We start from the raw sequence: 26342 nt of genomic DNA on the forward strand, positions 1-26342 counted from the left end.
ATCCCTCCACTCTGTTCTACTGCCCTGTGTTTTACCAAATCAGATTGAGCATTTCTTTCTTTCTATAAGGCAATTCTTATTTCCATTAACACACATGACAGTTTTTATTTTACTTCAGTGTTGTCTTACATTTGATTCAAGTAGCTTTGTTCATTCTTAATTTTAATGACTCCAGTAATCACTAAAAAAGAGAAACTGTGTGTGCTGTCCAATACACAGCTGCAAAATAAGGCTGTTGCAAAATAAGTATTCTTCTACTACCTAGCTGACAGATGGGAGGTATCTGGGGTCTGCAGAAGTGCCATGAAACATGCAGCTACTCTTTTGAATTGTCTGTGGTAGTATACTTAAATGAGCATTATACACAAGAATAAAATTTAATAAGAATCATAGTATGGTTAGAGTTTGAAGGGATGATAAGATCATCTGGCTCCAATTCTCTCTTCTATAGGCAGGGATCCCCTCCACTAGACTAGGTTGCTCAGAGCCCAGTCCAGCCTGATCTTGAACATTTCTAGGGATGGATAACCCACAACTTCTCTGGGTAACCTGTTCCAGTGCCTCACCACTTTCACAGTAAAGAGTTTCTTCCTAATATCTAATCTCAGCCTACCCTCCTTCACCTTAAGGCCATCATTCCATGTTGTCCTTTTCCTAAATGTCTTTGTGAAAAGTCCCTCTCCAGCCTTCCCGTAGGTCCCCCTGAAGGCTGCTCTAAGGTCCTCCCAGAGTGTTCTCTTCTCTATGGTAGGAGAGGTGCTCCAGACCTCCGAACAAATTAGTGGCTCTTGTCTAGATCTATTCATGTCTTTTTTCTGTTGGGGACCCCAGAGCTGGATGCAGAATTCTAGATGGGGTCTCACCAGAGTAAAGCAGAGGGGCAGAATCCCTTCCCCTGTCCTTCTGGCCACGCTGCTTTGGATGCAGCCCAGGATGCAGATGGTTTTCTGGGCTGTGAGTGCACATTGTTGAATCACATTGAGCTTTTCATCTGCAAACACCCCCAAGTTTTTCTTCCAAGGTCTAGTCTCAGTCCACCATCATTAAGAAACGGTAGTACCTGTCTAGTTTCAAAAATATGAGCAGATTTCATCAATATCCTTACATCTGTAAAATCAGCCATACACTTAGATTCCTTGTTTGATTGATGTTCAGAAGAGCAGCAAAACTGGTTTGGTCTTTAATCCAATTAACATGCCCAAAAACAAAAACACTGGGTAGAAGTCATGTAGATACAACTGTTTCCTTCCACAGCTCTTGAAAATAAGGCATCTGCTTCAATCAGCAGATAATAATTGGCATAATATCTGGAAATAAGAAGGATCTCTGAACTTGTGGAACCCTCTACAAACTAGAAAAAAATTCCTACTCACACACACAAAAGCTGTAATTGAAAGTAAACCCTTTTGCACATGGTTGTGGACAATCTCTACATGGGCACAGTAGTTATTCTCAGCACTGCTTGATTGCTTCAAATAACCCCTTGTATGAACAGACAAATAACCAAACTGCCTGTGCCTTTGTATTAAACTGACCTCAAATGTTAGATGTCAGAAATGGGAGACTCTTAAAATAAATTACATCTATTTTTTTTAACATTTATTCCTTTGTTTCTCATCAGTCATTTGTCCCTAATGGGTGTTATCCTTGTGCACTTTTTTATATCCATGCAGCATTAAGTCAGTTACAGAGTCACAGGATGGGTCAGGTTGGAAGGGACCACTGTGGCTCATCTGGTCCAACCCCCCTGCTCAGGCAGGGCCATCCTAGAGCACCTGGCACAGGATTGTGTCCAGATAGTTCTTGATATCTTCAGTGAGGAAGACTCTACACCCTCTCTGGGCAAACTATACCAGTGATTGGTCACCTGCACAGTAAAGAAGTTCTTCCCCAAGTTCAGGTGAAGCTTCACATGCATCAGTTTCTGCCCCTTGTCCTGTTGCTAGGCACCACTGAGAAAGAACCTGAATCCATCCTCTGACACCTTTCCTTCAGATACTGACAGACACTGATCTGGTCCCATCTCAGTTGTCTCTTCTCAAGGCTGAACAGGCCCAGCTCCCTCAGTCTTTCCTCATAAGAGAGATGCTCCAGTCCCTCGATCATCTCTTCATAACCATACACTGGATCTGCTCCAGGAGCTCCATGTCTCTCTTGTCCTGAGGAGCCCAGAACTGGACACAGCACTCCAGATGTGCCTCACCATGCCACTTAGAGGGTCAGGATCACCTCCCTCAACCTGCAGGCAATGCTCTTCCTAATGCACTCCAGGACCCCATGGGCCTTCTTGGCCCCAGGACACACTGCTGGCTCACGGACAGTTTGTTGTCCACCAGGAACCCCAGGTCCTTCTCCTCAGAATTCTTTCCAGTAGCTCAGCCTCAGCTGGTGTTGGTGCCTGGGGTTGTTCCTCCCCAGGTGCAGGGCCCTGCATTTATCTTCATGGAATTTCAGAAGTTTCCTCTCTTCCCATCCATTCAGCCTGTTGAGGTCCTTCTGAAGTGCTGCACATCCCTCTGGGGTATCAGCCACTGCTCCCAGCTCTGGGTCACCAGGGAACTTGCTGAGATCTCTGCCCTTTCATCCAAGTCATTGATGACTGAACAGTACTGGGCCCAGTATGGAACCTTGGAGGACACCACTAGCAGCAGGCCTTCAGCTAGACCTTGTGCCACGGATTGCAACCCTCTGAGATCTGCCATTCAGCCATTTCTCAATATGCATTGTTTATAGAAGTCAGTAATCTAAACCAGTCATCTCAATGCACCACATACAGTATCAGAAATTTTAAAAGTCCTGCCAAAAGGTGAATGTCCACTTACATTAAAGGGTGGTCCTGTAAATTCTTCGTAGAGTGCACTTCTGTGCACTCTAGACACAAAGATAAGAGACTAGAGAATTGGGGTGGGCTGAGAACACAAGATCATATGCTCTATTCAGGGAAAAATACCCTCTTTTTTAATAGTCATTGAAGCTTGAGTTGAAATTAAACATTTGCTTCCTGCTAATACCATTTTGCAGATTTTTTCACGTACTTTAGTGAAGAATCAAATATTTTACTACTTATAGAAAGCAATAATTAACAGCCAGAGCATTAAAGGAAAGAATTAAAGCTTTACAAGGCTCAAATTAATCTTTCTCAGTTTTTCTTTTGCATGCTCATCTGACTGCTTGAAAACCAGTCTCTAGAGCTAAATTTTAGCAACTGGGTTTTAGAAATTTCACAGAAGTTCATAAAAAACAAGTTAACTTTCTATAACCATGATAAAGTAGGAATAATTATACTTTAAGTGACTCTTATGATAAATTTCCAGATGCCTGAAGTAGAAATCTGGGTTACAACTTCACTGAGCAATGATGTAAGATGTCAGTACACTGCTTTATTCCAGATAAAATAAATTGCCTTCATCTTACCAAAGTCAAAGGAGTGATCTTGCTCATGGCCATGAGTTTCTTCTGAGCTTGCCTGAACTTTGCAAGTGATATGTTTTCCCTAGATAAACTAGAAGGGCGGTTAAGCTTTTTAATACATTCTTTACTTACTGACTTGCCTTTGCCTTCACTTCATCTTAATGTGTTTTTTTTTTAATATTGCCTTTTAATATGGCTGGAAAACAAACCCAATCTATTTTAAATATCAGTGAGTTTAAATTTATATGAAACAGTATGTAATTCATCTTAACCAACTACCTTGAGAAGTCATTGCTACTGTTTTTAAAAGTGCATGGCCAACAAGTCGCAGTAGCAGAATAGCATGGGGATAACTTCATTATAAGCAACTTCATTCCTAAATTTTGCTTATAAAGCTTCTTTGGAAAAATTCCAGAGAACCATGGAGAATATCCTATCAGAATTGAGGAGAAGAGGATTGTTTTCCATATTTCCACTTGGGGTGGAATTTTGGCACTAGTGTAGCCTGTGATGCAGAAGCCGCCCCATGCCAAGTTCCTGCAAGGTTATCAGATTACATCAACAACACATTGGAAACCAAGTATTCAACCTTACCAGCCTTGCTCTGGGTCACAGGAATAGGCTTGAAATAATGCATATGGAAAATCCTTTTTAGAGGTATGTGGAAGGGCAAAAATAAGTTTCAGCAAGCCATTATTGGACACTTCTTGAACAATTTTTTTTATTTGTGGGCCAAATACTGCAGTAATTAAGCAGCAAAATGAAGGGAATATGCTTTGCTTTTAGTGGAAATTAACATTGGTTTTCTCCAGGCATTCAATCACTTAACTCAGTTGTCTTTTTGTATTATTCAAATGTAATACACATTAGTTAAACATAAGTGGTTGAAGAATCTTGTTGCAGAATGCCTCTTGAGAGGGAAGTATGTTATAAACATTTCTACTAATTGAATATTTATGTTAATGTAAATTAACTCCATAAGGGTCGCAAACCATTTGAAAGGTGAATGTGATGTTCCTGCTGCACAGTGATGCTTTTACTATTTTTTACCTTTACATTACAAGGAGTGGCATACAAGCTTCTGCTCTAGCCATCAAGGAATTTTCAAATGCAGATTTGGTGACCCTCAAGAATGCAGGCCTGTTACACAATGAAAATATAACGCAGAATTGTGTCATGCTGTAGATGGGAACGATGTTTTGCAGCAATAATTGAAAGAACTGTGATCTGAGAAAAAAAAAAAAAGCAAGATGAACTGAATCTGTAGGAGAGTAGAGCAAAACAAAGAGCTACAGCTAGCAGGTAGCAGATTTACTGAGATTGATAGAGAAAGTGATAATTTTGAAGTGATCAATTGAGAAGAATATTAGGGATAAGAACCTAAGAAGGACAAGAAAGATTACAATGATTGTCATCTCTGTTTCCTGTAATTCAAGATATGAGCATTTCCTTAGAGGTACTAGGTCTGACAAAAGCTGAAGGGATGCAGGAGACTGGTAGCAGACCTTGCCTGGAAAGCATTTCCATTGTTATAGCTGAATTCAGGACCCAAACATTTTTCAGGGAGTGGAAGTAATGGCTTTGTAATCCCCTCTAGATAACCTGTCTGCAAGGTCTCAGCTTTTGTATTTTCATCTGTATATATACATAAACAGATATGCATATGAACGTGCTGGACACCTGAACCCCACCGTGAGGGAGGGGTTGGGCACAAGAGCTTTAGAGATGGTGGAATGGAAGAAATGGTTGCACTACCCTTTGGAAGACAGTGCATGGCAAGAGAGCCATGGCAGTTTTAATAGTCCCCAGCACTCTCCCTCTGCTCTTGTGCATAAGAAAAGACAGAAGCCCTGGAGGTTTGGGAAGGGCAAAGTCCAGTGAAGTTGTGCCCAGGGTCTCTGAGCACATAGGGATTTATCCAGCTGCCTGTTTTGAAGTTCCCTATCAAATGTAAGAACAGCCTGCTAAAACCGCTTAGATTCTTCAGAGATTTTTTTTTTTTTGCTTGTTAGTTTTTGCCGTATGCAAATTTGTTATTAAAATTACTTATGTTGCACAAAGTGCTCTATCAACTGTGTTCTATTAATTCAGGAATGGTAGTGATAAGATCTAGTTCTTTCCAAATAATTTGGTACGCCGCATCTCCCAAATGGGATCAGATTACAAATACAGTTCAGCTCCCAGTTAGGCTCTTCAGTGAAGTGGTTAGATTTTTGACAGCATTCAGCATCCAATGAGTCTGGTGTTCATTTTCAGGAATGGAAGCTAGTGAGCTCTTCTGAAAATGTAACCTTTTGTACTTAAGTATTTGTGTGTTTTCTCCCAATCCCATTTTCCATGAAGTTATGTGCTATTTTTCCTTTTTTATTTTCAGAGTTAGTTTCCTTGCTTAATAAACAAAACTAAATAGTTTTGCAAGAGTCTCATTTCTGTGCAATGGGATTTTCATATTTTTGTGATTATTTTTTCATAATTTTGTGATTTTCATTATATTTAAACCCCACGTGCTCATAAATAAGTACAGAACAGATACCACAAATACCATGATGAGTTATACAGTAGTGATAACTCCAAGTACAAATACTAAATTTAAAATGTACATTGTTATTTGTATAGCAAATTAACATGAATGACTGATGAATCACAATAAATCCACAAACACATGGTGAACTGGGTTTTTTGCACATGTAAATCCATTTGCCTTAATGCCTTGTTCCTTGGATAAATATGGCAGTTTTATGTTACTTACATCTTTCCAAGAACTACAGATGACTTTCTTGCAATGGAAATCAATATGGTGGCCTAACCCACATTCAAGAAAAATCTGTGAGAGGAATATTTAAAGATCCTCTCAGTTTCAGGTGTTATCGAAGCTGTTAGCTTCCAATTACTGATGAATACCTGTGAATACTTTAAAAAAGACATCATATGGCCAGACTGGTATGCTGGTGATGCCAGGTAAGTCCAAGATGCCTCTAAATCATTGCCACCAGTGTCATCTTATCAAATAGTCTCTGTTGTTGCCTTTCCACACAACATGATGAAGAAGTAGTAGCAATTCTTTTCCTTGCCACTGTAGCATGTCTGGCATGTTCCAGAGTCTTGGTTTTGATATAGGTATTGATTAATAATAACAACAATTAATGAACTGTTGCTCGTCTGTGTCAGATGTCTTAGTGGTCTTGGCAATAAGCATGGTCATCCTGCAAAATGAAGGTGGGCAACAAGCTGTGACTTGTTTTCTCTAAGCTACTTTTTAAGTGTTACCTTATCTTCCCATGCCACCCCCTTCATGTATTCACATACTCACTGCCTTGGTCTGACTCTGAGCAGTGTCCCAGGGATTCTATGCTGGAATTTACTGCTACACACTATTAGCACAGTGTTCTGTGTCCTTGCAGCATTCCCGATTGTGATGTTAATGGATTGCTGTTCAGGAAATAATAATGGCAAAGGTGGCATGAGATGGAGAGGTGTGGCAGCTGATCTTTATTCCCTAGAACTGTTGCCTGGTGTAATCAACAGAAAGGGGTGGGTGGGATACAGGTGGGACAGGGGGTATTCCGTGGCCCTGTTCTCAGCTGAGTTCTGTCTGTTTCATGTCTGTTGGAAGGATTTCATTCCTCAGGACGGGCTGTCTGTCTGGCCCCTTTTACAAACCCTCAGATCAGTTTCAGCACATGAAAAAAGCAAAGGTCTGGTTGCATGGATCTGGGAGAGAGGCAGCAATGCATAGTTCCAGCAGAAAGCTAACCTTTCCTTCCACTGCTCTTCTGCCTTTCCCCCTCCTCCTGCTGAGCCCTGCAGAGAGATTAGCGATCAGAATGTAAATTCCCCAAGTACAGAAAGTAGTAAACCTCCCATCCCCTCCCTACGAGGACTTGTATGCTGACAACAGCCTCATTCAATCTGACACCTGTTTCACTTTAAGACAGGCCCCTATAAATAGAGGGAATGTAACCCTAGGTGGCATTGCAAAATATTATGGAAAACATAGCTTACTACCCTGAGAAAAAGGGGGAGTAGAGAGAGTGGGGGGTGGGCAAAAAGACACTATCTACCATAAAAACCTGGCAGCTTCATGCAAGTGCTGTTGCTTTTAATTTAAATGCTCATTTCTTATTCTATTTTCAGATCCTCTCTGGGATTTTAGGAATGTTGAGACGTGCTGGTTATAAACCCCTAAGTACAAAATGGTCACGGATGGCTGGAATGAGGCATGTTCTAATGGAAACAAATCACTTGTCAGTAAGCAGCCTTCAAACTTTTGAACAAAAGCTCAAAAGGGTCAGGGAAAAGACATTGTTTGTTGATTTAAAATGGCTGGATGCAGGTCATCAGGAAGGCATAGGCTTCAATATTGTTGAGGTAACTCTTCAGTTCTGTGAGTTTTAAACAAGGGTAAATACTTTGATGGCAGCCACAAATGGAATGAGGAACTTAAACAGAAAGCTCACACACTGTAGAGTGAAGTATGCATAATACTAAAATGTAAAGCACGTACACCGCTGCAAAACAGCCGCAGAATGGAGCTCAGCTGTGTGAACCACATTAAGGTATATTGACATGACTGTCTGTGAGGAAGACTATGTATCTGCTGCAATTTAGAAGGGTGACTAGTATTCTTGTAAGTGTCTGTGATTCACTGGTATTTTAGTTAGTTAAAATATGTAGCTTAGCCTTATAGTGATTTTATGATAAATCCAAATCCCAGTTATTCACCTTTCTGTAGGTTTTAACTCTAAGTGAAATTCTTCAATGCAGTAGTTAATATTTTATATTTGCTTGCAAAACCCATAATGAGGTTCATGACCCCTAGAACAGCTATGAAGGATCAGCTCTTCTTTTTCCTGTGTAATATTTTGTGTTGCTCTGTGAAATGAAAAATGTTAGTGTATAATAAATTGTGTAAGGTGAAAGAATTACAGTTCTTGTGGAACACCACGTTGAATCTCTGAATTCTACTGTAGCTTGGTTTCATAAGAAAATTGTGCTTACACAATCTTTCTTTATGATCTGTCTGTCTGTCTGCTATTTGCCCTCACAAGCAGCTTCTGAATTTGGTCAGTCTTCAGCTGAATTTGATGAGTGTGTGCAATAATTATATTTTGACTAAATTCGTAGAAACTACTTTCCCTCTAGAAGAGTGGCAGTGCCTCTGCAGAAGGGAAGGCAGATTAAGAAATTGTCAGCAGTCAGCATGGGCCTCCATGGAACAGTACACACAGTTTTGTTCATAAGGGAACACAGTGAGGACTGATAAGGCAGGTTTGTGCACAGGTGACTGGGGAAAGAAATCTGAAGGGACAAAGGTTTGAGCTCCATTAGTAACCAGGTTTCATTTCAGTGTTCATGGAATCATTTCATTTTCATATGGAAAACAGTAGCAGGAAAAAAAGGTAATGACTTGTGGAAAAAAAAAAAAGGTATCTGTGAGCTTCAAAGTGCAGGACAGTCTTTTGGTGTTTCTGAGGTTTACTCTGCTAAGTAAACATTATTCTGCTTTCAGAGGGAAGAATCTGAAACACTTTCTTCACAGAGTTTAGACTTGCATGATCGCACCAAATGACTCAGCAACAACCAGGTACAGCATATGGATGTTTAGGTAGCTTAGAATTGTTTAATCATTTGGGCTGGAAAAGACCCTTAAGAATATCAAGCCCAAACACAGCCCTAACACTGATAAGCCCACTAGTAGATTGTACCCCTAAGCACCACATCTACACATCTTTTTAATACCTTCAGGGATGGTGGTGATTTAACCACTTCCTAGACAGCCTGTTCCAATTTTGGGGCTTTGAATGTATTCAGCCCTTTGCTGAGTACACTTTATCCCATATGCAATCTCTCCCCAAACTGAGGTGCAAGTTGATGCTGTTTCCTTTCAGCCTGCCACTTAAAATGTGTGAAAGAGGCTGACCCTCACCTTGTCACAACCTCCTTTTAGGCAGGTGTAGACAGCATAAATTCTCCCGTGAGCCTCCTTTTCTCCAGGCTAAACAACAGAGCTCTCTCTCCGCTCACAGGACTTCTGTTCCAGACCCTTCACAACTCTACTGCCCTTCTGGACAATCTTCAGCATCTCGATGTCCTTCTTGTAGTGAGTGGTCTAAAACTGAACACAGGATTCAAGGTGTGGCCTCATCAGTGCTGAGTATAAGAGGACAATCACTGCCCTGGTCCAGGCCAATGTGGCCAGCAGCTTACACACATCTTCACCCACCATATGTCTAGCCATGTCAAATATTCTCCTTTGCAAAGGCCCTGGAGCTATCACTGCTCCCCATTCCTGCTTTTTATGTTGCTCTTTGGGTTCTTTAAATCTTCATCTGTTGCTATTGCAAGAGAGCCTTGCCTGTTCAAGCCCAGCAATCTCTTGCCATCCACAAAGGCTGTTGTTTGTGTTGTCATGACAAGCAAAACATTTTCCAAATGTCACTGGTTGTTTTGTTTTTGCCAGAAATGAGGCCATGCTGCTGAAGAAGGATTGCAAAGAAGCCTGCAGAGAGGTCCAGGTGGTGTGGCCCAAAGCAGCCTGACACCTGAGCTGGCTTTGTTTGAAGTTAACTTGGGGTTGTCCATAGTATCCTGCTCCGTTCACCTGCCTTAGATGTGGCAGCTGATAGTTAATGCTTTTTCATACTGCTGTTTTTTCCTGATCTATGCTTCATGTGAAGGACACTCTGAGACTATGCAGAGGAGTGACCATGGGAGACCATGTTTTTTTCTTCAGATGCTGCCCTGCCTGCGTGAAAGCTTATTGACAGCTTGGGTTTCTCAGCATTAATGCAGATGGGTTTGCAAACAACCTTTATTTGCATTAGAAATGGCATTACCCTTACCTACAGAGCCATGCTTCTGTCCTGCTGCAGCACTGAAGCTCTATGTTGAAGCCCAGTAATCCATTGTAGACTAATCTGGGTCCTGGGGTAGAGGAGGCATGAGGCAAGGACTAGATTTGCTTTCATTACTGTGGTTAATTTGTATATGGGAGTGCAGCAGTACTGGGAAAATGCTAAAGGCTGGGGTGGGAGGGAAGGCAGATGTACTACTGCAAAGTGCTGCTGTGTCTCCCAGCAGGACAAGCAGATTTCTCTTTGCCCAAATAAGCATCAGATAGGATAAAACACTTTTAGAAAAACTTAAGCCTTGATACTACATTCATATCTGGGACAGAATTATACCTGCTGCTCATGTGAATTGAATTTAATGTACTTGCGCATGCACACACACAGTTTTTGGGTTCTATCACATGGCTGCCAAAAATAATACTGAAACATGTAAGTTAAGCATGCTGTTAAAACACAATGGCACTTCATTACTGTTGAGGGCAGCTCAGGTTTCCTTCTGAACAGATCACCAGCAGGCAGTAATGGAGGAGTACAGAGGGCAAATGAAAAGGACCGTGCAACCTCATGGCATTTTATCCTAAATGTCAGGCACGGTCAGCCTTGCCTGGTGAGTTCCCAGTGTATGGATTTAGCATCTTTAGGAATTATCTCTCATGGTGGTAATTTCAACATAGATGAGGTAATATCAAATTGTCTGATTTGATGAGGTAATATCAAATTGTCTGATTTGAAAACCCTCCTGGAGGGTTTTTTATCCAAATTACAGCAGTTGGCCTTATAAATAATTTCTCTTCAGTCAGCAGAGTCTCTCCTCTGTAACTCTTACTATCTTATTTTCATTACTTGTTACTTCTCTGACTTTCAATTAACACTTCATTTACGTTCTTTACTTAGACACTGTAGGTGTAACCTTTTGAAATTCTTCCCTAATGTGCTTTTAGTGCTGTCACTTCAATTAGGGGCTTGGTAATGACTAACCTCTGCTCCTGTACCTCTGTTGCTATGTTGCATAATGACTTTTAAGAAGTTCTGAATTAATGCAGGTCAGTTGATAATTTGTGCCTACATGGCAATATAGTGCCTAGAAAAAAAATCCATTTGTAATCTGAAAAATCTTATGGGAGTGTTGCATAATTTGAGGAATATATTAGAGCATTAACTAGAAGGCTGTAGTGTGAGAATGAGTAAACATGATTACTATCACTAAAAAAAAGGCTGTATTTCTTAAGTAGTGTTCTCACAATACAACATCACAGTAGCTCCAGGTAATGGTAGATGTTGCAAGGAAACCCTTCTGCTCTGGAGTCCTGTTACCTACTAACACTCATACCACATGCTGGCACAGCACAGCCTCTTCTCTGAGTTTCCTTGCTAAATGTGCCTCGTGCAGTGCTGCTGTAGAAACTCTTGCTGTGCCATTTGCTCCATTCTGATCCATTGTAGTCTCGATGCCACCCAGCAGCTGTCAACAGGCAAAGAAGAAAATTTAAATCGCATTAGGTCACTAGCAAGCTGAATTTTAGGGAGTTGATGAAAGAGAACACATTGACTAATATCTATAAATTGTGAGTGCATTTTCTGTTTAGAATGTAAAGGGAGTTGATGTACTAATAACAAGATACTTTTTTTTTAGCTCATTATGTAATGACAATTCAAGATGAGATCATGATAGCAAGACCACAGCAGTTACCAGGGAGTGTCCTGAAGCACTGAGTAGCTGGCATGATGGAGAATGTTGTTATGAAATTGTTTTTAAAAATAATTCTGGAATTCCACCCTGCTTTTTGCTTATTTTAAGATTTGTATGCAATGTCTTGGATGTCTATGTCCTGAATTATGGTGCTAGCAGGTCCCCCCAGCTGGTCTGTCCAGTAACTGTTGGCTAGTAGTATCATGTTTCCGTGTAAAAACTTTAAAAATAATTTAATGATAGCTATGTTTAGTGACATCATATTAGCACCCATATGACTTGACTCTCCCTTGCATTCTGCCTGAGACCATGCAACAGCTGCGTTGTACCCATATATCGCTTCAGGCACAGTCAAATGTTTAGAAAGAGGGAATTACACTTTCACTGATTACTGCATCTCCCTCAGCTGTATAGGCTCTAGATTCACTACACAGATGCTTAAGTCTTCTTAAGTCTTCATAAACCTTTGAAGAAAAAGCATTAGAAATTTCCTAAAATAAAGTTTGTACTGATTATTTGTAATAATATTATTCTTTTTAGGGTGGAAACCACAGATTTGGAGACAGAGAATTTCTTCTTAAAATACTGTAAGGCCTTTATTGTCGCTTAAGTGCTCCAGGGAAATATTAATAGTTTTTTTCTATTAAGGAAGAGTAGTGCTCTCAAAATAATAGTTGAAAGATACTGATCTTCCCACTAGAAAGTTTTTGCACAGAAACTTCTATTGTTCAGGGACAATTATTTCTGGAAAACCTTATATCACCTGTCTTCTCTACCTACCTGCTTTGCTATTTTCATGCTGCTGTGATTTGCTGTCACTTTGCATGCTAGTAATTCTTTTTATAGAAAGATTAAATGCAACATAGGTACTGGTCAGAATTTTCTCTTAGCTACATTGTTGACAATTCAGGGTAAGTTGACCAGTATCACTGACAGATGCAGAGCTGTGACAGAATTTGTTTGCTTTTTCTATCAATCAGAGATTTCTTTCTGTCCATTTAAGAAGATATTATTTCCATTTTCCTGTGTAGAGAAATAGTGTTTCTCTTGGCCAACATCAAATTATTTTTCCATCAGTTAAGAAAAGTGCTTGCTGCAGATAACAGTGTGATCTCCTGATGTGGGTAGAAGCATAGTCTGTGAAAAATTGAGTGTTGTACCTCATGTGTCTCTAGCTGGCATGTGAGGTGTTATGTTTGCATTTCACAGGACAGCCAGTACAGAGGACGCTGTTGAAAGTTTTACCCTATTTTTACCATGGGAGAGATAGGAGAACTACTTTGTCCACCCTGGTTCCAGTTCAGTTATAAAGCTGTCATATTGTAGCCTTGAAGTCTGGGTAGCAAAGATGTCTGAGCAATGTCCACTCAGGGCCGTGTATGGATTTAACTCTCCCTGCTGCCTCTCCTTTTGAAGCCCAGGTCGCAGAGTGATTTGGTTGGTAAATCTGGCTGTGCTGTCAGTTTCACCCTGGAGAGCATGGTTTTTTAAAATCTGATTTACATGACAGGCATACTTAAGAAAGCTGTCCTGAGGTCTCTGGTGGCAGGTGACAAAACTGAGGTATTAATAAAAAGAAGAGCTAATAATGCAACCTGTGTGATCAATGCTGTCCTGTGGTCTGTGTTCTCAGAGGGATGAGCAGCAGCCAGGCTTCTAGGAAGGCTGCGTGGTCTGCCACAGCTGGCTGCTGGCTACTTTTCCCATCTTGTTATAGAATTCATTCTGGTTAATAATTTGGTTACAAACTATTTAAGTAGAACAGTCTGACATGGCTTGTCAGATACAGTATTGTGTCTGGAAGCCAAAAGATGCATTTGCTCCCAGTTTTCTGTCATGTTTTGTAACAGTAGGCGAATTGCCCATGCCTCCACTCAAAACAAATCCATTGTTAGTCCTACTTGCTAGGCAGACAGATTGCTTTGAGAAGAGGCTCCATTTCAGGGTGGCTTCTACAATGTCCACATTGGCCATGGCCAAGACAGGAACCCCTATCGTGTATGAGTATCTGTAGCACGTGTCACTAGTACAGTGCAAAATGAACCAATGTGTCCTTGAATGATGACTCCCTGCTCCCTGTAACTTTCAGTAGGTTTGGGAGGGGGCTCAGTAAATCCTGTTTTCACAGAAGAAATCAGGTCTTCAGAGGAGAGAGAGGGAAATGAGAGGGACAAGAAGATTGATGCTGTTGCCCGAGTTAAGAGGATGAAATATGATGAGATGTGGGATGTGGGGCAGAGCCTGGTTTGAGAGCAAAGGCACAGTGTTTTCAACTGACTTAACATACAGCACTAAATCTGTGAAGTGGCTCAAATAAAGGTCCCAAATGTTTTGCCTGTCCTACATTCCCATGGCAATTTCAAACAGTTATCTGGGCTGAACTATCAGGGCTTAGGGATCATCATGTGTGGGAGATTTTCACTCTCCCCACTTTGTGACTGACCATGAACAGAGGTGATTTCTTCTCTTGCTGGAATTGAACAATCCATGCCTTGTTCCCAAGCCTCATGGGAGAAAATTGGAAAGCAGATGATGAATCTGTTTTTCCTCTTGTTTACTGAGTTGTAAATGCAAAGAAAATTCAGCTGCAAGTGGAGAGGGAATATTGCAAAAATTGTGTTAGTGAGAAAAAAATAGGGCTTTTCACTTTAAGCAAGAAGAAAAGTTGGGCAGCTTCATGCGGTCATATTTTCAGTTGCTTTTAAAAATGTGAAGAAGATTCAAGAGAAGAGTTAAGAAAATATTTGGATAACTTTAGCACTTTATTTCACAACTACCTTGTTCTCTTCTTGATCCTTGACTAGAAGTAAAACTTGGGGAACTGATGGAGTTCAGTTCAGAAAATTGCAATGAAAATCATTAATGGGATACTGTCATTTGCTTTACTGGGAAAGTGGTTGTGGCTGATGTATACAGAGTGCTCTAAAAGGACCCATTAGCATTATAGATGGAAAATAAATACTAAATAACATGATTAAGATTATAAATTGCCAGATGGAACACAAACTAAGGTATGCCATATATTAGAAGGTAGAGAGGTGAGGGTTTAGTCACATTTATTAACTTTACTATAACAGAATCCCTTCATTACATACCCTGATTTTTAAAGGCAATGTTTCCAAAAAGGTAGGTTAAAAAAAAAAAAGATACCTTTAATGCACTTCATAATGGTCATATAGGGCATCAAAGTTACCACAAGGCACTAGAGAAAAAAGATTAGATGTGTCCAAACAAAATGAAGCGGGCATTTGAGTTCCATAAAGCAAATGGACACTGCTGGCATTTACCTGCATTAGTCAATTCTAGCCCTCCAACAGATACTACATGAGTAATTTCACATAATAAGAAAAATCAGATACTTTAGCTACTTCACTCATTCACCTGATTTGCCTGTGCAGCTGTAGCTACCTTGCCAGTTGGCTGAGCAGCAATTCAAGGTAAGAAACACTCAGAGCAGAAACTTAAAATGTGGCAGCGTGTGTGAAAAAGAACAAAGGACTGACTCTGTAGCTGCACTATCCAAGCAAGTATTGTTTCATGGCTTTAGTGGATCACCTATAGACTTCTCCCCTCATGTTTGAAGACAGGTTACTTCATGAAATAGGATACTAGGGATTATGCATGTATCCAAAAGCAACATAAATGCATTGCAAATTGGTTTTGCTGTTTCTGAAAGCATGTTCACATACACAGTCTTGAAAGAAGGTGGGAGCGAAGCCAATGTAGAATTAACCACACTGAATAACTTGCACATTTTCAATGAAGTCTTTCATGTATTCTCTGCTTTTCAAAAGTGAACAAGGGCCAAAACCAGCCACATCACTTGGATTTGTTATAATGAACTCCTGCTTCTCTGCAGTCTGAATCTAAGCCACTATCCTACACTTACCACATCATAAGAAACCACTAACCCTAACCATGAGACCAGTACATTCATGTCTCTACAATGTGTTCGTTGCACTCATATTAATAAATGAATATAATGTTACAATGCCTGTGCCATTAAACAACACCTGTTCCATACAATGGAAACAAGGCACTCCGTCATTAAATATATTATCTTCTTAACAAAGAACTGCACAACTGTTTGGCTAGAGCTGTGAAGCAAATGGTCTATTTACATATGAAAAGAAATTTGTGTACATTTGATGAATGACAGATTAATTGCTATATATGGCAAGGAAAATGGAAGTAAAATATTTTGTATACTCATTACTGCTGTTTCAAGTAAGTTGGAAAGGCCTTGATGTAGCTGTGAATGTACCTTTCTTGACCACTTCAGCTAGGCAAAGCTTACATGGGCTACTGGCAGCAAAACAAGAATAAGCTGTAATTCTAGGGATCTTAACCAGGAAAGATCTGGTCCAATGTGTTCAAATCATCCACTACAAACACACATAAAATGGGCTTTGTCCACTTGATTTCACAGCTCGGAGATGTGGGTCTTCCATCACTGCACTTAGAAGTCTGCTCTGGATTTAAATAAATTCCTGAGTGTGATAATTCTTTTCCTTTTTATTTAGTGAACATTCTTCTTTTTTCTTGTTATTCTCACTATACCTTTTAAACTACTCACAGTTTTGGGTCTTGGCCTGAGATAAGCAACCCCAGCCCAAACCTCTGTGGTAGCAGTGGTGGAAAGGTTAAAGGGGTAGAGCACCCCAAACTGGGTTCTACACCTCCATCAACAAGGTGCAAGATAGAGAAAGAGATGTGATAAAAGATTTTTAGACAAGATGCTAGATAAAGACAAGGGAAAATAATAATTTTCTACTTCAGACACCTCTGCTACACACACACATGCATGCACAGACACACATGGGAGGAGACTTTTCCTTGCAAATTTCCCTTGAAATTGCTGCTGTCAGCAGTTATCTGGAACTAAATACTAGACACAAGAGTAAAGATGCTACGCTTGCTGCAATCCAAATCTTACTGACCTGGTAGGAGGGGAAGATGGCAGCTTTGGTGCAATGCATCAGTGAAAAGGCCAGAAATAGCAGGTGAAGAGAAGGACCTAGATGGCTGGGGAAGAACAGTAGGTTCTTGATTTAGGAATATCCATGTTTAGAAGTGTTGCTCTGATATGCAGGAATACTAAACCCTCAGAGCAGAAACTGATGGCAGTGAGAATCATATTTGGCAAATATAGAGTGCTCTTGAGTACTGAGAATTGGAGCTGGCAACTCTAACTGGCCACACAAATTAGCTTACAGTATAGACAAATTTAACTTTTTTCTCACTGAAAACTCATCTTTTTGTGCATCTAAAAATGCTACTAATGACATCACACTTTTAGTAAATGTATTCAGGTTTATTTAAAGGGAAAACAAAAACCAAAACAGGAAACAGTTTGAACATATTATGATGTAGAAGCCAGATAAAAGCCTGAGAAAAAGAAAATTTCTCTTTTGCTTATAGGGTTTGAAAAGCATGCAGCAAATGACACCTGAGATCTCCTGCTGAATGAGTAGGACAAACATAAGTATTGAGTAACTGCCCATTCACTGAAAGAAGGCAAGGTTCCAGCAGAATATCTGACTGTGTTTTATATTAGTTACTTGTCTATAGGTATGAAGTGTGTAACTGAACCTGGCCACGGGAACTGAGCTTGGAGAGCATGGTGGGGGGCTCAATTAAGAGGCAGAGAAAAACCTTAATCCTGTTGCTTAATTTACACAGGTTCAAGGGCTTGATTTTGTGAGTCTAATTATTCTTTTCACAGTTTTCTTCTCCAGTGCAGTTCATGGGTAAGGAAAACAACGTGAACACTTTCTGAATGACAGCTGGCACAGCTGGTTCCTCAGCACACACGACCACAAACTGAACCTCATACTGTCAGCTTAATCTTTGCTTTGGCTTGTTTATATTAGAAACCCATCAAAATGTGTCAGTGTATATACCAACCTCTTCTTCCATAAACACTTTTTCCCCTCTTGTAGCTGATTTTTATATGCATATGCTTGCATACTGCAAGCTGCATAAATATCAAGCTCCTTGTGGTACATAAGCATACCCAGGAAACAGTGATTGCCTGGTAAAGCATTTTAGGCTGGCAGCTTGGGAACTCTGTAATGAGATCTTGCACAATGTTTGTTCACTCTTAGAAGATCAGAACGTTCCTTGCCAAACCCTCAACCTTTAAGTGGAAATAGGACATATTGCCCTTCCAAGAAGATACAGATAGGATGGCACAACTCTTCTGACACGGGCAGAGGCAAAGAGACCGAAAAGAAGCAGATATTTTCATCTAATAAGATGTGTAACCACAATTTTACTCTTCTTACTGACTTTTCCCAGGAGGTTTGTGCATTTGTGTTTTGGAACATAATGCATAGCAACCATGTGTGGTAAAGCAAGAATAGCTACCACGATTACAGCTTTCATACCTGTTGAATAGAACTATAGCTCATAATAATGTGATTTGATCTATTTTCAGTTTGCCACATTAATTTTAATACAGTTTCTCACAATCACAATGACAAATCTAATATTTAAAAACACAGCATTTTATCAAAAAACAGGAACTGCAGTATACCAGACAAATGCCCTAAATATGAGAAACTACTGCACTGACTTATTTTTTTATATTTTTTTCTGGTGTTTTATTTCTATCTCCATTTATCTTTTCAAGAATACTGACAGTGGATAAAGCTGGTAATGGAACAAAGGAGAAGGGCAGCTATTCTTCCTTCTTAGATTATCCCCAAATTCTGATCATCACATGATTTGTTGAAGCAAGTGACCCTAGGAAAGGAAACTGGCAAAAGAAAGACTTTTTTAAACAATAATAAAAAAAAGTAATTTTTCAAACTGTCAAATGATAAATTGGCCCATTGGATTTTTCAGAAGTGCCTCAGATCCATTTTGGAACAATCAAGTTTTAGTATATGGCCATGGATTAAGTAATGTTAACATTGCATTGAGATTAGCATCAGACTCAGTATACTATGAAACCAAACTCCCACTGTCATTTATGTGTGCTTGTCACTGTCAAGAATAATAATAATTTGAAAGAAGGAAATATTCAGTAATTGGTTTAACTTTAAATGAGATCCACTGCCAGAAAAAGTTATGAGGATAATACAGTTTCTCCTGAAAATATTTTTTTTTTCTCTCCTCAGTAAAACAAACTTTGTGGACTTACTGAAAATACCTGGGTTTATCCAGTGAGAAAGGGTTGGGTATATTGCTTAACAATAGAAAACGTTGTGTTTATTTCTTTAGATCAATGCAGAGATGCAATATCACAAAGTAAGCAAACTCTTGTTGCTTTCTGGCACCTTCAGCCAGTTTTGCCTTAAGCACACAGTTCTTAGGAGGTGATGAGGTAACTGTTAGTAAACTAATGAACAGAAAGGATGATAATCCTAAAATATGCCAAGGAGGCCAGCTAGAGCACAGAAGAGGCATTTTTGTCCTGTTTCTACTTAGGCCAGTCAAAACTGAAATCCCAAGATTTACATGGTGTTATATGCTTAATGCATAGCATGGTCATAGTGCAGTAAGACAGCAGATGACAGACAGCCTTCAGCTGAGGTTGTCAGAAATATCTGTGGCATCAAAGCATCTCCATCTCACCAGATGTCCTACTCCATGAGCCAGATAGGCACCTACAAGCTGGCTCCCTGGCTGGCTTTTTCTCTGGGGCCTCAAGCAAAAGACAAAGCTGATTAGCTTGCGATCCAAGCAGAATACAGCACTAAGCAGAACTGATAAATTAAACTCATTTACATTCTTCCTGTAAAGATTCTTTCTTGAAAAGAAAAAGTTTCAGATGTGTCGTCTACTCCAGTCATATTATTACACATTCCCCCCCTTCTTCCCCCCTGCCCCATTTTAGGCTTTCTGTTGAAGAAGAGGTATGTAGCTGGAAAAAGCTAGATCTAGACTTTGAATTACAGTGCATAATGTTGCTTTCGCAAGCAATAAAGACCAGGCACACCAAATTTGGAATGGAAACGACAGCATGCTTCAACCTCTTACAACTCTTCCCCAGCTACAGCCCACTTACAAGGCTGGCAGAAGGGAACACAGAGGATGACTGCTTTAGAGCAGCATGCATGTGTCTGACATTCATAGAAAGTTATGTGTCTTATGTGGCATTGTCATGTACTATATTTTTCATTCTTTCTCCCCTGTAATTTTTTTACTTGAAAAGGCAGATGACTATTTGCTTCATTTTTCACATTGGACGTATGCAGTTTCTTTTCCCTTCCTGTTTCTGAAGGTTATTTAAATAACATTCTAGTGACTTTAACAGACATGAGAGATGTGATATTGAAAACCCTGACAATGAAGTCCTGCATTAGCTTCATTTGTAAAATGATGACACAACAGTGTTTTACACAGACTGCAGCCAGCTAACCTTCTCAACGGGTCAAGGGCAGGTTCTATGCATTTGAAACTAATTCAGTTTTTCTTGTTTATTTCCTTTTGAACTCTCTTCTAAAGCTTTTTCATGGTTTTGATGCTAATGATGATAATGATGGCACTATTTGTATTACCCTGATACCACAAGCATGTCTTGGTAGGGCATATGTTGTACCCTAGCAATTAAAATGCCGGTCGCTAATGACCAAAGATAACCTAGTGCACTAGCTAGTACTTTTAAAAGTATGTGCTAATTAGATTCATGAAATCATTTCCCAAAATCCATACACAAATAAAATTCTTAAAAACATAAGAATTTCCTTAGCCTCCCCATGTACTTATGCACAGATATACACTTTTGTATTCATACCGTTCCTGGTGAAGTGGTGATTCTTCCAGAGGGCACAGTGATGGGATAATTGCTTAGATATCTATTTTCAGTTCCAGTAAATGACAGTCTGTCTCTTTAAGTGTGGCAAGTAAACAGCTTTGAAAGATTTTTATCTACATTCTTAAAAAAGAATTTATTAGGTTTTTCAACTGAGGAATTAAAAATCCTGATTGTTTTAATGTCAGTTTAAAAAGGGCTAGGAAAGCTGCAAATAGTATGTGCTGTAAATCTGTGCCATGGCAGAAACAATCAGAAGAGTAAAGAGTAATGATTTAACATTTAATCAGAAGCATTATACTTTGTTGTGTTCTCATTGTAGCTGCAGGAAAAGATGCTGTAACAGATCTTTAAATAGAAAACCTGAGGCTAAATTCTACTTCATCCATCAAAAGCAGCTGCTAGGAGATGACCTAATTTTAGTGGCTTATCAATTCCTTAGTGCTTGTTGGTTGATGTAACTTTGATCCTCTGATGCTGGATGACTTTTGTGCTGAATATAGCTAGAATTTAATGTGAATCTTTTGGATGGCTGCCCAGCCAAGCTGCATAATCCAAACAAAGAGAGCGAGCAGTACATGATTCAAGCTACTCACGTGTACAATAATACAAATATATGTATCCTGATTCCTTTGGGCAATCAGCTCCATGTCACCAAGCACATATTTCAAACACAGTGTCCTTGTGGGGTTTTTTCTTTTTTTGTCTGATTTTTTTTTTTTGTTTCTGTTTTTGTAGGTTTTTTCCCAAACAATGCTCTGCTTTTCATTGGAGAAACAACACAAGATGCAGTGAGACTCAGCTGCTGCCAAGAAATAATGATAGAGTCAATAATTGCAGGACGTTTTTAATGAATGTTTTCCAAGCAAATCATTGCCATTTCAAAGGGCTGTTATTTCTATTTATGCAGAGATTAGCCCACACGTTATCAAGGAAAGGGAATAGTGATTTTTGTTTTTAATCATTAGTTTTTGTAGCATTTTTAACTGTTTGTTTTTTTTTTTTTTTTTAAATAACAGAGAATATCTTTGTCTTTCTTTCTAGCTTATTCTTTATCTGGACTTGTTTTCCTTTTCCTTTCTCTCCTTCTCTTTTTGGCTCATCACTAAAACCATCTGTGACACACATGCAAGTTGATGGGTGTGTGAGCAATGCTTCACACATATTTACTTGCCCTACTTGGCATTATTTGCTAGTCATTAAAGATTATGCAGGAGTTTTTCATGTCCCATTTTTTTTTATTCTCTTAGCAAATTAAGATAGGAATAAAAGTGTGGTCAGGCTATTGGACAGATTTTTTTTTTTCTTTTTTTTTTATTTCTTGGAGAGACTGTGTCTAGAGTTTAGACTGGGGAGGATTTAGACTGGGAGGATTAGCCTGGAAGGATTTCTGGGTTTTCTTCCTGGCACTGACAATCATGCATTGTGTGAGCTTGAGCCAGTCACTTAGGGCCTGTTTTTCACACTCCAGTTGAAATAAATGGAAACTGCATGTGCTCAGCACCTCTGCAAACCAGGTCATTTATCTCTTCTCCTTTCATTTATGCACTGATAAATATAACAATCTTTGCCTTTGCATAAGCAAACTGGATAGAAGGATACAAATATAGGCAGTTAAACATGCAAATCCCTCATTTTGATGCACAACCATCCATTTCATACAACTGGGGATTTCTACATTTGCCTTGGGTCCTTTTAGAAAAAATGGACCATAAATAACAAAATCTATACAGACTTGTCAGGGACAAACAACTGAAATCAATATGCTTCTGTAGCTTCTTTTCTGTATTTTCACTTCTGTTAAAAATACTATTAGGTAAAATAATCATTTTAGCCTACTTTATTACTGGATTAAACCATGTTGTCAATGTGCAAATGCCTTGGGCATTACATGCTAATTGTAGGTTATTACACAAGACTCAGTGTTAGCTGTTTGACACACTTTGGGATTCTTAGGTAGGCTTAATTATCATTTCATGGTACCTGCATTTCTTCAGTGACAGTAAGGATGTCCAGCATGCTATGCAACAGCTCAGGATTTCCCCAGAGAAATGCCCATAGTGTGTCTCAGTGTGCCCTCTGGACGTATAGTAAGGGCCAAATTTGGTACAAAAAGCAGGAGAAAGTTTGTAATAAGCAGTCAGATTGATATCCATTTTCACTCTGCCTACCATTGCTCAAAAAAAAAAAAAAAAAAAGATTAAATTTTTCAATGGAAATGAGCATGTTAATTTAAATGCTACTATTCCTGATATACAAATGTCAGTGGCTCATGGCTCCTGTCTTCTGTGTCCTGCTTGTGCAGAATTTGATGGAAGTCAGAAACACTGAGGTCTTTCTCACAGCCACAAGGTATTGTCCACCAGCTTCAATGCAATTCTGCTGCTTTAAAATTACCAAATTTTGGTGAACATAGCATTAAAAAATATATATATATCCTCAGCTTTGTTGTGGAAAAGAGTTTAAATGCTTATGTTTTGCCCAAATTCTCACTAGGATACTAGAGCATAACAAGGACATCCTACCTGGGGGTAGGCTTCAAATCTGGATCCTGCTTTGATGGAAAAATCTCCTGTCTGTGCACCCTTATTAGCCACCTTCCCTGGAACCTGGACAGTGCCATCTTTGTCATGGGATGGACAAGCCCATCACACAACTGAAGTGCAGATGGATGCTCATAGATCCTGGAGGAAGCCTTTTTGCCCAGGGTATTGTGCGTTCATGTCTCTGGTGCCGGCATCGGTCACGGGCTGGGGAAATGCTTGGATGTTCCTTGCAGAAGGGGTACACCTCTAATGACAGCATAGGAGGATACACAGAGTGCATGCAACCCTCAGCTTCATTTCAGGCTACAGGAATTGTCCTGGCTAACCGACTGGCCATGCTTGTGGCAGAACAAAGCTGAGCGCACGGCTTTTGTATTATTGCCCCAGCCTTCTGCCTGTGCCACTCAGCTTTCCAAAATGAACCTGATAATTACAGACTTGTGTGTAACCATGAGTTTACCAGGAGTCTTCAGTGAAACTGGGCCAGTTTAAATATCTATGACCCAATTTTGTTCTCACTGGACTGCACAGATTATTAACGTCAATGGAAATAATCTTAGATGCTCTATAAGTGTCAGAGAACAAACAGCTGCTCTCTCTAGAAAGGAACTTTGTATTTTGAGAATGGGGCTGGCAGCCAGGCATTCCAGACTCCTCATGCTAGCCTTGAGCAGATTCTGTATTCTTACTGCCTTGTCATCCCCATGTAGCACAGACAGAATTGTTTTGCCTTCCTTCATTATGGATGTGTGTGAAGATTAAATAAATCACCTGAAAATTGTAAACATTAAAGTTACTGTTACTTTATACAAAAACCAGTAGCCTCTTGCTTCTAATCAGTCCCCTGGCTTTTGATGTTTCAGTTAAAAATTCATACTGGTAGGATGTTTTTTGCTGCATTTATGTCTCTGTACTTCGTTGAGGAGTTTGTGGTCCTTGTTAGTAGCTAAGAAAGCTCCTACCTTATGTTCTAAAGATTAATTTAATACTTCATGGCAGTGAGTCAATATTGCAAAATGCTGGGCTTTACAGCTGTCAGGACTGTGTGAGCAGTTTGGGCTAATAGTGAAAGTGCCCTCCTTGCAGGCTGAGCTGCTGAGCAGCATCTCCAGCTGGCCGGGTTGCCGGGTTTACGGAGGAAGACATCTGAGGCAAGGATGGGCTGAGAACCCAGATGCATCTCATTGACCTGGATATGGCAGCTGTACTCTCCACCTCTGCTACCTGTATATAACCCACATTCGGGATATCTCTGGATGTGGGTTAACCTATCTGCTGAATATCCCTGTGCATTTTTCAACCCACTTGCTAAGGCTGTGAATGAAATGCAAATGAGACTGCAGTGCTGTATATTACCTGGGTAAGAACAGGCTTTTAGATCCAGGAGTGTCACAGTTACAAAACCAGATGCGATCAAACATGTGAAATGACCCTGAAATGTTCTTAGGAGGCCAACTTGTTCTACCAGCATGCTTGAACTTTTACATTTCAGCAGTGTGAAAGCCAGTTTAGACATGAATTACATGTTATAGAGACATCATCACTAAGTGTTACTAAATGATCACAAATGAGCAGTTAGCAATTTGAAAGCACTCAAATTCTGAAATGTTTATTTAATGGAACTGATATCCTAACTAATGCTTGCTACAGGTCAAGTGAAAAAATGCAGATACAAAATCAAATAATAAAAATACATACCACATTCTACCCTGCTTTTAGATTATGATTATTTTCACTTTATCCATAACGCACCATTTACAAAAACTCATCTTTGTGAACGCTTGTGCTTTGCACCACTGTAGTTGCTGTGGTGTGCTTTAACTGAAAACTGAGTTTCCCTGTCCAAAATACTATTTATTATTGTAATCAGGCACTTGTGCATGGAACAAAAACATAAAAGACCAGTCTACTTTCCAACAAATGAACAGAGACTTTAGGGCATTTCAGCACCTTCTGAGGAAAAGATCTCATATCTTCAGGAACCTTCTGGACACAGTCCTGTGCCATGTGCTCTAGGATGGCCTTTCTTGAGTGGAGAAATTGGATCAGGTCCAATTTCTCACTGTGGTCCCTTCTGACCCGACCCATTCTGTGACTCTCTGATGTGTGAATAAAGTACCAAACACTGATCACAAGTCTGCAGTCCCTGTGCTAGTAGTCCATAAAGTTCCACCTGTCTAACTAAATTTTTGGGAAATACTTTGAGTAAAAAAATTTTGTTTGGTAGTCAAAAAGGGGACTCCAAGGAACATATGAACTGCAACACATGAAACCCATGGCACTGGAAATAAAGTGTCAGCAATGATCTTGACTTAATTGCAACTTTAGAAGCAAATTAATTCATGGCTTTTGCTGTAAATGTTGTAGCAAACATCATCAGCACTGGTTTGGCCCAAAAACCTAGAAGCCTGTGGTTCTTCCTGCTGCAATGGGGTGAAATCAAGGAGGGGCAACTGTGCCCTGCAAGAGCCAAAAGAGCTCTGGAGGCACCTGACTGAGGCTGCATGACCTCTGGACAGGCACATCAAAGTTCTGCCTCGTTTTGTTATTTAAAATAGTTCTGTATGGCTTCTACAGGTTCATACATGACAACCATGGGTAGCTGGGAGTGAGCCCAGGTCTTCCATCCTTGGCAAGGACCTTAGGTAATGCACCAGTTTCCTTACCTTTTTGTGATATTCCAAGGCACAGAAGAAATCTGTGAATCTGCTATAGCCAGTGTGACTCAGAAAACTGTGATTTTATTCTGCTGTCCTAGTGATCTGCTGTGTAAAAAAAACCCTAAAAATTAACAGTGCTGGAATTACAAGGGTTGTAACAGAGGTTGTTTTCAGGTCTAGGTTTTCAAAACTATTTTCTTTAATTTAGGTTTTTATTTTCTTGCCACTTGAGAAAATTCAGGACACAAGACCTGTGTTAAATATATATAAATATATATAAATATATAAATAAAAATAAGAATTCTCAGTGTCTTTTTTGGAAGGAAGACCCAGACTGTGCTACATTACCATCAATAGAAATGTGAGTTTGGAGCCTAATTCTTTTGCAGCAGGGGAGATTAGAGAATATTGTGATTATCATTG

General features: G+C 39.7%; 1 long non-coding RNA gene across 2 annotated transcripts in view; it reads left to right on the forward strand.

The window, feature by feature from the left end:
* LOC140681752 (uncharacterized) overlaps positions 1-24966 on the forward strand; it is a 46574-nt gene extending 21608 nt beyond the window's left edge. Inside the window, exon 2 of one of the 2 annotated variants that reach the window (XR_012052886.1) lies at positions 3827-24966. This is a non-coding gene — a long non-coding RNA (uncharacterized lncRNA). The remainder of the gene's footprint in view (positions 1-3826) is intronic. The other variant, XR_012052887.1, reaches the window with a different exon arrangement.
* Positions 24967-26342: the final 1376 nt, after the last annotated feature.

The sequence above is a fragment of the Taeniopygia guttata genome, chromosome Z (genome assembly GCF_048771995.1).
Source record: "Taeniopygia guttata chromosome Z, bTaeGut7.mat, whole genome shotgun sequence".
NCBI lineage: Eukaryota > Metazoa > Chordata > Aves > Passeriformes > Estrildidae > Taeniopygia > Taeniopygia guttata.